Source organism: Anarrhichthys ocellatus, unplaced genomic scaffold (genome assembly GCF_004355925.1).
Source record: "Anarrhichthys ocellatus isolate YVR2014 unplaced genomic scaffold, GSC_Weel_1.0 scaffold44, whole genome shotgun sequence".
Classification (NCBI taxonomy): domain Eukaryota; kingdom Metazoa; phylum Chordata; class Actinopteri; order Perciformes; family Anarhichadidae; genus Anarrhichthys; species Anarrhichthys ocellatus.
This window is the reverse complement of record NW_022280074.1, coordinates 3,025,429-3,038,422: the sequence shown is the minus strand read 5'-3', so window position 1 is coordinate 3,038,422 and position 12,994 is coordinate 3,025,429. Positions and strand designations below refer to the sequence as shown.

At 42.9% G+C, this 12,994-nt stretch overlaps 1 protein-coding gene across 1 annotated transcript in view; it reads left to right on the top strand.

Annotated features, from left to right (window-relative positions):
* Window positions 1–274: 274 nt before the first annotated feature.
* LOC116395115 (vitamin D3 receptor A) overlaps window positions 275–12,994 on the top strand; it is a 64,022-nt gene continuing 51,302 nt past the window's right edge. Inside the window, exons 1-2 of the mRNA XM_031868697.1 lie at window positions 275–393; window positions 1,301–1,471. The gene's annotated coding sequence lies outside the window, so the exon portion shown is untranslated. The remainder of the gene's footprint in view (window positions 394–1,300; window positions 1,472–12,994) is intronic.

Genomic DNA, 12,994 nt, shown 5'->3' with positions numbered 1-12,994 from the left:
CTGAACGTTACAGCATTCACAGTGTTGCTGTTGTTGCCATTCTTATACGTAATGATGTATTTTAATAATAAAATAATGAACTAATATTTTTTGACGAAATTGTTTACTACCTATCAGGCCGTCTGTGACGTCACGACACACCCCTATATGGTAAGGAGACAGCTGTAGACTCGGATCGAGACGGATACGCTTCTCGACCAATGGGAGCAGACACTACTCCGGAGTGGAGAGCTGTGATTGGACACTGGAGGGATTATATATATGTATAGATATGCCTGACTGTTAAACCGTGGGGGCGGGACCATGGAGAACCGCTGCCCGTCTATGTTGTTACAGATCTAAAAAACTGGACTAACAGAGTGTCTGCTTACGTTGCCCTTCGCATGGACTAATGTAAGTTATTTCGCACTTTCCTTTACCTTCGGGGGCGTAACGCGGAGTGAAAGGAGACGTAACAGTAGAATGGCATTGTAGTTTTTGCTCTTTCTCGTTTCGTTTTGCCGAGAAGTGCTTTCAGGCCGAGTGGCACACGCGCTTTTCCAGCAACTGAAGTGGGCTGCTGGTAACGTAGCGTTAGCCGTTGTTGTTGCTGTTGTTGCTGCAATGTTTTGACATGCTGCCAACAACCAACGGTGTACGCAGCGAGCCTCGGCGTTTACTGTCATTTCACACAACATATAACACAGTTATACCCGTTGCCGCTTTTACTAGCCAGTGTCCGAGCCGAGTTATCGCCGTGTACGCTCGTGCGGAGAGAAAAACGGGGGACGGCAAAACCCCCTTTTTAAAGAAATGTGGCAATTGAACATGGCCGTGCACGTCGGCAGATGTACAGAACTAGTAACATTATTTTCCAGACCTAAATCATAAATATAGTTGATCCCCTCTTTGATCAGATGTAGGTCCTATCCACATGCAAAACACATTAAATACTGGCCCTGCTTTTAGTGCCACGTTTTCTTAGCGAAATAGCAACGTGTAGGTAGGGTACCGAGCAGCGTGAACACAAGCACAAAACTTGGAAGTGTTGTTTGGATGAAGTGCATCACGTGTAACGTGCGTGTCGAACGTCCCAGAAGTCCCGACATGGTTCACGAAAGGTCTGAAGTCCTGTTTCTTCAGAAGTGTTTACCTCGAGATTAAGGGAGGCAATAATTGCCAGATTTATTGAATGACGTTTGGCGTAACAGTGTGTCCGTGCGAGAAATAACGGAACGTCATCATCGGGGCTCAATACCCCCCCCCGACTGACCGTTAGATAGCCGTGTCTAATCACTCCTCCTTTCTTCTCTGTTGACAGTTTTGTTTTATACGGAGGAAAAGTTTTCCAGCGTGGGGAAATTGTTCAAAAAAAGAGAAAGAAAGAAAGCTGCCTTCAACTCCACTGGCTCGGACAATTTGGCGACCTGGCTCCAATACTTGGGGGTCCCCTCTGCTACTGCACGAAGTGAAGGTTGATATGCCACATCTGGTAAGTGAGCAATTCACGAGCTTGGCTTTTTTTGTGTGTGACAGAAACGCACGAGACTCCGGCTAGCTTGTAATGTAATGAGCTAGCCGCAGCCTATGGGCAGCTTTTCTCTTTGTTTCCGCACCATACCGCGTTTTACGTTCGGTCGAGGCCACATGCTCATTTTACACTGCACATCCATTTCGCTTTTAAATCGTGTTACACTGCAGCATCGTCCCGGTTATGTTTTTGTGCGTGGTGGTGGTGTTGCGGGCGGGTGCTTCCCTCCACATTCCACATTCCACATGTGTGTGTGTGTGTGTGTATATGCCTATCCCGTGTGCCTGCTGCTGCTGCTGCGCCAAGGGCCAGTGCGCACCCCCCCCCCCCCTCCCCCACACTGCAAAACGCGATATGGAAAATCAACCTTACTGGAGGTTGTTAACATCGCTTTAAATGAATATCACTTCCAACTTTGTATGCAGAAGTGACAGGCGGATGGATGTGGCGATGTGGTTTCGTCCTGGAGGTTGTCAGTGTCTGATGTCGAGGAGGCTTGCTTCTGTTTGCAGGCGGGTGGGGTCGGGTGGGGCACGACGACGACGACGACAAAGGGACAGATCAGCGTGGAGCCGAGTGGAGTGGACCCGGACAGACTTCAGAAAGAGTAGTTGTGTGACTCTTAGGGGCCATGGATGTCCTGGACAGGATGTTGAATGTTTTTCTATTTGATTCTATTCTGTGATCGCATCCTCCACAGTGTAATATCAGGTATTAGCAACTGTCAAGTCATCAAGAGTAAAAAATCCAGTGTTTAAAAAAAGGTATTGTGTTCGGTTTGATTGTTTGTACAGTTGACTCGTGGAATTTGTAGGGATGTGCCATTCGGTATCTGAAAAACATTTCTAATCCTAACACTCATCGTGGAAGCGTTATTTGTGTTGTGGCTTTTCAGCGTGTGCGTTTCACTTTGAGGCTGACGTTTTTGAACAAACCCATCAGTGCCTCTTTAAGTCAGATTTTATATTTATTTGACTTTTATTGAAGTAGTGGCAGTATATTTAAGTATGGGCATAATGGATTTCTGTGAGTGTTTCCTCAGGCTGAGGGTGGTTCCCTTGGCTGAATAGAAATTAAACTGCACGTCACTTATACTTTTGTGTGATGAGATTATTTATTTTCTTTTCCCACATTCTCTGGGATTTTCTATTTGGACTTTTTTTTTGTAGCATAGCATAGCATGTAAAAATACTAATGCTGTTCTGTTTCTAGTGCTGAGCTGGAATTACAGGGACTGTTCCAGTCTCTCTTGTTGTTGTTTTTGTGGCGTTGAATATGATGAAAGTCCTCCGTAAATTTGATGCAACTATGAGATTGGAAAGTTGATGTTTTGTGTATTTTAGTTCTGTTTGCTTGTGTTTGACACGTTGTTATTTTATTACTGGGTTGCTGCTCGCCTACACTGAGTAAAAGCACCCTGCAATAATGTGATTCACTGACCACTTACCTCCCACCGCTGTTGGCCCCAAACCCTTGAGAATCATGACTCTAGGAACACAGCCTTGTGTTTCTCAGCGCCATCCGCTCCAGCGAGAGAGACGTACATCATGCTCTGAAACCGCGGAGTCAGTCCACGGTTTATCGCGGCTTTTTATGAATCTGGAAAAGAGCTGGGAGGTGTGGCGCTTTGAGTCCTGAGAGGGACAATCGCTGTGTCACATTGTCGCGGCGATTCCCTCAATCCAAAGGCTCCCTCCCACCCACCGATTTCCTCAGCGGTGTACAAAGGCTCCTTTTCTGTAATGAGGTGCTTAGTGGAGCACATTGTGCTCAGGAGGTTCGTACTCCGCTGAGTTACAGGCAGGTTGTAAAATGAGAACAGATGAACGGGGGCCTCAAGGTGCAGCACACTATTTTGAAACATAAGCTAGTTCCAGGCAATATGGAATGCATGTGTGCATATATGCGAACACACACACACACACACACACACACAGACACGTTCGCACAAACTACCCACAGGTCTGCACACTTTGATGCAACGAGTTAAAGTTTTCCAGAGACTTTGTTCAGTTCACGGGGTTTAGAGTCAATGCTGCTTCTTATTTGCTTTTAAAGATGTTTGAGCAGGGACGTCTCACTGCAACACAATCACTCGACTGATTGTATCATGCTGGCTACGGAAATTGATTTCAGGAGCAGACTTTAAAAGCAAAATGTGTTGTCTTACACAAGAGGAGTCTTTGCCCTGATATGGATTGACAGTTTTGTTTTTTGTAAACTGAAAGGAGACTAGAAGGGGTGCAGCTAACAATTATTTTCACAATAGATTAACGGATTAATCTGGTGATCTCCACTAATTGATTATTAGTTTGGTCTGGAAAAAACGCCTGTTTTGTTTAACCAACCATCAGTCCCGAAAACAACAACAGCAGAAACAGTTTACTATCGCAGAAGACAAAATCAATCAGCAGTTTGAGTTCAAACAGGAGAATCAAATCAATTGAGAATTAGCTAAGAGGTAAAAGAACCTCACGCAAATGTGTTTAAAATTTAATAATGATGCAAAAAGATAACTAAATGATATGCCAACCACAGATCTGTCCTGCTTACTGATTTGCATCATGAACCATAATGGGTTGAATATGTTAAAGGGAGAGCTATCATGATATAAATAGTGTGGCGGTTTCTTTTTTTGATGGTAGACAAATTTATATTGCCTCACAGTATATATATATTGCTTACTCGTTATACAGAACATGCTGGTTTTCCTTGTTGGCCCATAATACTGCTCAGCCTCAGCCTGTCCTTTTTAAGCATCAGGTGCAGGACGTGTAGCCTCTCCATGGGATCTGGTAGGTTATGGCAGATGGGCGACACTTCATCTATCAACGAAGTGGAACGGCAGGCGATGATTGATTCGGGTGCATGTTGGTGTCGGTGGGTGAATTTTATTTATATTTGGCAAGCCGTGATGCCGGTTTGGCTAGGTGTTGTCCTGAATCAACACTGCTGTGGATGGGGCTGTGGATTTGTTCAGACAAATATTTGGATACTGATTCCAGTTTAATCTGCACTGCTGTCAGATTTAGATGATCCCTCGTCATAGGCTTAGCTGAAGGATGTTTTAAAGCAACTGGTAATGTGGAGGGACGTCCCGATCAAGTTTTAATTATTGGCCCTGTTCCTGATCTGAGTCCTTTTTAATAATAATGTGTATGATGCTTCCATTCACTTCAACGATGATAAAATATGTATCTGACAGATTCAAAATAGGTACCTGTTGTTGTTGTTGTTGTTGTTGGTATTATTCACATAAGACTGAAGCATGTTAGCTGCTTTAGCATTATTAACTACTAAACGAAAAATAACATCAGCTGTGAGCTTTTAAAATAACTTCTTATTAACATATAACACCTTTACAACCCTGTGTGTAAGCCTAATTTATTGATATGTGGTTAATGCAATATGAACTTGGAGAATGATGCACCTGAATTTGATTTGATCCAGTCGAGAGAAGATGTGTCATTATAGTACTGCCATACAATAACGTGAGATGAAGTAGAAGTAGAGTGACAATAGCAATACTCTACATTCTTCCATCTTTTTTTCTTCTTTTGTTACAAGCTGCTGCAGTATTTCTGCTCTGCACCTCTGCGTTCTCCCGTCATCCAAACAGCTCAGTGCTCTCGTTGTCTTTTGCTCTTGAATTTTCCCCATTGTCCGTTAAACCACGGCGTTCGTACGGTACTAACCAGTTTCTCTTTTTGCTTATTTCAAACAAAACGCACCACTCCGCTAGTAAAGAGCTACCAGACAGACACCAGGTGTTCGCAGTGGCAAAATCTATAATGCTTTAATGAGCTGGCCAAAAGGTCGAATCCCCGTTGTGATGAATACACCTGTAATAAAGAGAAGAAAATGTGTCTGCTTTGGGAAACTACATGTAAGGGATTACTCCATTTTTCATTTGTATTCCGTTGTTCCAGCCTCCTCCTCTCCTCCGCCCTCTTTAATGTGGACGTGCTAAACAGGGGATAATGGATTCCTTATGAGAGGTAATTGTGCAGCTACAACATAAATATGATGGCGGCTCTGGTGTTGTGGCTGCTGCGATTAGGTCTCGTGTGAAGCCCCCGAAGGGCTCGGCGAGATGGATGTCAATAGCGGCTACCTTACAAGTATCGCTGAGTGCGTTGCCAGTGCTCAGGGTCGGACGTCTGAGTGACTGGTGGCGGTGGTGAACAACAACGCCATAGACCACAGAGATCAGTGTTCATGCAGCATGTTGTCTAGCACAATACAAACACCTCTTGTGTTAGATGGCAAAAATGTATTCCCCTTTGAAAATATAATAATTATGTTTTTTTTTGTTTTCTTTCAGTTGGGCAAGTGGGTCAGAAATGTACTTCCCCTATACAAATATTTTCATTAGCTGCATCATATCTGTGTATAGTATTCATGCACTACGGCTTTCAACAGTATGTTTAATCCATGCAATCAATGCAATATGCGCAGGGTAAGTGAAATATTAAAGTCCAATTTAAATTGGCAGTAAGTCTATTGAATATTTGCCATTGTGACCAAGATATGCCTTCAAGCACCGATCCGAGCGTCAGCCCTTCATACAATGTTCATCAGCATCCATGTTACCTGTTGTCTCAAGACACAGCACAGGCCCCACTTTTCTTTCAGCAGGACACACACGGGGCTTAACGTGAGCAAAGAGCGGCTTAAATGCTTAACAAGAGACTAGAATCACCGTCGGCCTGTCTTTGCAGAGGCTTGGGCTGCAGATCTGGATTCAGATGACAGAAACTCATGCCAAGTTCTGAAATGAAAGAATCAAGCCCCTGCCACCCCGTTTCCCACACAAATCGTGCTTTTAGAGGTTCATTATTTGTGTGATATTTTACGGTTTTAAATTGGCAGAATATTGTAATTTGCCCAACTGTGCTCCAGTAGGTAAAACTAAATATAGCCTAGGCATTTCTGAAAGCTTCCGTAAAAGTCAGGAACATTGGTCGGTCACTCTTTGTCTCCCAGAGAAGTGCAATGAGACGTTTTGGTGAAAACGACATAAAACAACACCGCGTCACGAGGAAAAAATAGCTTTGAAATGTCACTGTCAAACACCATTTCCCATGTCACACCAACACAGGCCTTGAACAAGAAGCAATACGAGTCTGCCCGTATGTGTCTGAAAATGCACAGCTCAGTCATCGACTTTGATTTGGTTTAACTGGAACCGGACTACCAAACTCCACACTGAAGACTTTTGCTTAAGCGGCCAAAAGTCTGTCAAAGCCATCACTGCCTTCTGTGTTTCCGTTGATTTAAAGCGAGGCTTTTTAATTAGACTGATCTGAGAGTTAACTTGGAGGCGTTTTACTGCCTCGCTAAAAGCACGACCGGCTCTTTAAACCTGGGACAGGGAGAGTAAGCGTGTGTGTGTGTGTGTGTGTGTGTGTGTGTGTGTGTGTGTGTGTGTGTACGCGTGTGTGTGTCGTGGACCTGCAGCAGTGCTGGTATTTGAAGAAGAGCGACCGACTGTCCTTGGCTCTAAACCGTCAGCCCACTGTGAGAAGAACAGCCTGTGACTTAGAGTTGCACAAACAACATCTTTGCGTTGTGACTGTGAAGTGAAGCGGCACCAGTTTAATATTTTTTTTAACGATGTGTCAAATAACTACGTGCGAACAAGAGACTCTGGAAAGTGTTGTTTCACATCTCTCAGCTCATTTCTTTGGTTTTAGGGGCCCACGACCAGCCAGACGAAGGTTTTGCTTCGATCTTGCCGCTCTCATCGGCCTCGTTCCCAGCAGCAGCCATGCAGCTGTTTTCACTGTAAAAGCTCCTATAGACCAACTTTACATGGGTCAGGGGGGGGGGGTGGTTAACTTGTCATGTGGTTGTGATTGTTTTTACCCTACCTACAATTAGGGATGCCCCTCAAAACTCAGTTCTCAACGAGTCCTAGATGAGTAAACCAGTCCTAGATGAGTAAAAACCCAGAGTGTCGATAGGGTCCGGAGTTTACGGTTCAGCTGTCCGTACTTTTAGAAGTTACGGAGTTAGATCTCAGCGGAAAACAGCACTGTCGCAAACCTCCTCTCTGTGTCACACACACACACCGACTCGCGCAGTACAGCGCGAGGCACGCATCACGGCAGAGCGAACATAAAGTGTGGCTACGTTTTACTCCAGTAGATACTTATCACAACATCTGGCCAACAAGCAGAACATCAATGCACAGTTTCAAGACTGTCTGTCGAGCCGCCGTCCGTCCTCGTCCACTGCAGGAGACGCTAGCGGTGCCGCACGGAGTTTGATCATCAGATTAGGTTAATAAATGAAAGCTAATCACTTTGCTAGTTGTTTAGCTGCGAATGTATTTAAAATATTTTTGGAACTGCTACTCAAGAAAGACTATTTGTTTACATAAAATAATAATAAAGCAATGTCGATTCTTTTCTTTAATTATTTGTCTTTTTCTTTTCTCACAAAATCATCAAAAAGAACCGCTCAGAGTATCAATAAGGAACCGATAAGCAGAATTGATAAGAGCACTGGTATCGATGCCCATCCCTACCTACGTCTTGTGACTGTCATCTTTTGACGATGTTCTCCAAAAAGGGGGCGGCGACATGTCTGGACAGAGCAGCGAATGGCAGTGTGTGAAGGAAACCCTAAAACGCAAGCAAAATGCGATTCAGCTTCTCCTACTGCTCGCTCACTCTTTCTGCGTCTGTCTGTGGAGGCCCAGCTTAAGGGGTTTACAGCGAGCTACTAACCCTTCTCAACCCCCCCTCCCATTTTCTGTTTCCTGGTGCTACTGGAGCCCAGAGAAGGAGAGGCAAGCCCACAGAGGCTGATTGGTTGTAACTGAACAGGCCCCCCGCATCAGGCTCCGCCCATCCCATCCTGTTTGTGGGGCAGTTAGTCATCCTAAAGTGTTGTGGACGCAGCATGCACACGCATGCTCTGAGTGCAGTTAAAGCTGACATGACGTCCTTTTGTTACTAATGACCTAAATATTTTGTGCCTCACCCACCGCCTTTCACTTCTTCTCCTCTCTGCTTGCATTTTTGCGACGGGGTTAGGGTTAGACGACAGGACGGAGCATGTTTTGGCCGAGAACTAAAGCACTTTCACTCTCGCTCTCTCCCTCTTTGGCACAAATCCAGTCCTTGGACTTCAGAATTGATGAAAAAAGAAAATGATATCAGACATTTAGTCATTGTGCAAATGTCTCTTTTTTTCTTTTTCCTTTTTTAATCCCTTTGTCCACTTTTAAAAACTCAAAACTGTCTCTAAAATGGGTGAAAATGTGACAAAGGGGAGGACGTCTGTAGATCTGTTCGCACACCTTTTTTTCTTTTCCTGTTTGTTTACATCATGTGCTGTAGTCGAGCTATACTTGATGGCTTTATGTCTGGTTTTGGATTTATAATTTATGTATTTTACCTTCCTTTGCATCCATCATTACAAATACAAAACTTATTGATTAATCCATTTTGCACCCGAGTGTTCCCGCTCTTTCTTTGTGTGTGTGTGTGTGTGTGTGTGTGTGTGTGTGTGGGCTGTACCCTCCTGCTCCTCTTTTTGGTGACCGTGTCATGCCCTCCTCAGTAGTGTCGTGTCCCCGTCCACTTTGCATTGTCAGGGAACACAGAAACGGTAGAAGAAGGCAGGAAAATAAGCCCAGTCCTGCTTGGATTCATATCCTTACTGATTTAAAGGTTTTAGTGCTCGGATAAATGGTGTGATTGTTTCTGTGCGGAATACAGTCTGTGCATACTGTGCATACTGTGGCATTTGCAGTATGTACAGTAGTGTTACATAAAGGTTGAGCTCCATAATCTCTCATTCATTTCATCTCATTCCACAGTCAAAGTGATGTTAAACTCTGCAACGTTGATTATATTGTAAGTCAATAATATTGATGATACCGTTATTTCACGCCAAACAATAATATATATATATATATATTATCCATTTAATTTAAATTAAAAAAATATTTTCAGGACCGTCTTGATGGAAATATAATACATTTTGTGGCTTGAATGTTATTTGGAATCAACTGAATACTTTTGCCGGAGGAGAGTGGACATGCGGCCGCGTTGGTCTGATTTTCTTATGTTGATTTCGTCTGCTTTACTTCACCTCAGGTGGTCAAAGGAAGTTTTATTTCCAGAGTTGAATTAAAACCCAGTGGTGTTAATGCAACCCAGCCTTTCCTGTTTTTTGTTTTTGATTGGTTGCTAAATTGGTATTAACTCTAAACCTGGCAGCAGTAAAGTCTTAATTTGCCTTTTAAACGAAGCTCTGTCTCGATCTACGTTCTGTCTCTGCCTCATTTCCTCCAGTTGCCCTTCTTCCTCTCCTCCACCGCCAGCATTTCATGCTTGTTATTCGCTTTCTCTGCCCCCCCCTCCCTGTTTTTTCTTTTTTCTTTCTGCGTTTTTTTCCCTTGTTATGGTTTTTACTGTGTTGCTCCAAACCTTTTTTTTTTTTTTACTTCTGCTGTGCGCTGTATTATGTAGCGTTTAAGACTTTGCTTTTGGCAGGAACTGGGAAAGGTTTGGGTCAGATTTAGTTTTAGTGCGACGCTGTTCGTGGCTTGCATATGCCCGAGGAGAAGGAGAACACACACTCGTACGTAGTCTCTCCAACTCTCTCTCTCTCCACACTCCACATGCACCCTGCACACTGCCTTGCCCTTCTGTCTAAATCATTGGGAAAATGACGCAACTTGAAGGGCCATAAAAGTATTTAATGTCTAGATGGTGTGTGTGTGTGTGTGTGTGTTGTATTGAAAATGTTAGATATCAGTGAGTCAGATTGGTGTTGCCTGTTTCTTGCTTCATGGTTGTTGTGAACTGCTGTTTTGTGTGAGTGGCTGACTGGTCTGCTGTTTTCATAGCTCCAGCTCTAGTTAGTAATCTAATGGAATAAAGCAGGGGTCTTCAATTAAAATTACAAATGGTCCAGATTGCGAAAATCTCCTCGGACAAAGGTCCGGAACATTACAATAATATCTAACTTGCGCTATTTAGTGACATATATATATATATATATATATACATATATATATATATATATATATATATATATATATATATATATTATATTATATTTTAACAAATTATTATTCTCAGTTTTCACATTTACTGGATGGATTATAAATAATACATAAATAAATGTTCTTCTCATTTAAAGCACAATAAGGGCTGGAATAAAGAATAACTGACATAACAGAAAGCTTTTCAAAAATGTGCAAAATAAATTACTTAATTTTAGAAAAATTAATTTCACTGAGTTGTCCTGCAGCTTTAAATTCAGTTCATTCAGGTGTGAAGTGATGTCAAAAAAAAAAAATCAATATTATATTTTTCTCATCTTCTAACAAGATAAATCAGTGAGCGTGGACTTTATGTGGTTATTAATTTATTTATGTGAATTCATGTGTTAGGATTCTGATCATTTTGGGCTCTTAGGTTTATTTTCTGTGAATTCATTTCAGATGTGAGTGGATACGTTTGCTCAAAAGAGTTGTGCTTTGTCTCGTAGTGACGCTTCACAATACCACTTTTAATAATCGTCACGGTGTGTTTCTCGTGTGCATGCTGGTGTTATTAATATGAAGAGTAAAAGGAAAACTCAGTCCACCAAGGCTGAACTCATCAGCTAAAACTCCCACTGATTTACATCCTAAAAGTCTTTGAAATGCTCTCCTTGCAGTCAAGCTGCCGGTGTGTGTCCTTGGCAGTCTTAAACTGCCATCATTCATAACTACTTATTAGCTGCAGCTGGCACTGCGCCGTCATGTCCACCGATCCTCTCCTGGTCCACGCAAATGAAACAAAAACAACTGCCACAGAGATTTTCATCTTTATCAACATGGCTTCCACCCCGGAGGCAAGAGTAGATATTATCTTGTACCTGCACCCAGGGGCCCTACAGGTAAGACCACAGGCCCTGCTATCAATGAGCCTTTGGCTATGACTGGTATGACTGGTTTACCGCTCAGGCAGCAAGGCAATACTATTTTAGGATGGTGCTTTCTCCGTGCACATTCGTTGTACATTGAGAGATTTCACTGTACACGCAGCACTAACATCAGGTAAATAGATGAGTGACCGCGAGGCAAAGTATCAAGGGAGTAAAGTAAAAAAACACAAATCTAAACAGAAACAGCATTGGTTTAGGAATGATTCCATCCCAAGCTTTTAGTTCCGTATACGCAGTCGATCACTGTCAACGGTTCCCACTGTATTTGCAGTATATTAACAGTGATATTATGTGTCTGTTATGAAGCAGAAAAGTACAGCAGGTCTATCTTGACCATGTCAATAATTGTAACATAGCGCTTCCTTCTTCCACCTAGTATTTGTGTCGTGTCGTGTCTCTGTTGGACAGACTCGCTCATCTCTGTGGGTACTCCGGAGTTTTGACACCAGTTGATTCAACTCACTCCCAGCCTTTCCAAAATTAGACCCGGGCCGTGCAGATGGCCTGTTTACTGGGGCTGGCTCTCACAACACTCGCTTTTACTCATCCTCTCATTCATCCTTTGTTTATGTGGCACGAGTATTCAGTCAGATTTAGATGAATGGATGAATATATTTTGCGGTAATATCCATGTCCGAGCATGTCTTGACTTGATGATTCCTATGCGTGTGTGTGTGTGAAGCCGTCAAAACAAGGTTGCAGCAGTCAGATCGAAGTGTATGTGGATGACACTTACAAGAAGTCAATGTAGTTATCTTGATGTCACCCATCGGTTTGTGGTCTGCCGTTATTTAAAGCCTCAAGTTCAGCAATTTTGCCGTTGCCCTCTTGGATTTTGGTTGTCGTCCCCGTCTTCGTTTTCGGCTGTCGCCATCTACGCTTTTGGCAACCAGAAGTGACACAAAAGGGTGGAGCACAACAGCACGCTGAATAAGACATTTTTAGGCAACCAACAGTGTTATAGTTAACTTTTATGAACTGAAAACACGCTGTGAAACGGTTGAGGTTCGGGGACAAAAAAACACGGACAAATCCCAGACCGTACAACACTGTGGTAGCGACCTGTCAATCACAAGGTAGTCACTCCCTAAAGTATACCATATATATATATATATATATATATATATATATATACCTTGTATATTCTGCTCTAAAAGGACCATAATTTAATAAATGAACATCATGCTGCATTAAAGAAGACTTGAAACTAGAGATTGAGACCATAAACTCATGTTTACAATGTTTAGTGAGGTAATGAATCAAGTGAGGAGTAGAGTCATTTTCTCATAGACTTCTATACAATCTGACCCTTTTTAGCAACCAGAGGAGTCGCCCCCTGATGCCCATTAGAAAGAATGCAGCTTTAATGCAGGGGATCTGGCCGCCGCGCTACAGTACGAGTATACGTGCGTACTCTTTGTCCATAACCTGTGTATCACAGAAAATGTGTGTGCTTGACTTTATCCAGGCTGTGTGTGTGTGTGTGTGTGTGTGTGTGTGTGTGTGTGTGTGTGTGTGTGATGGTGTCCA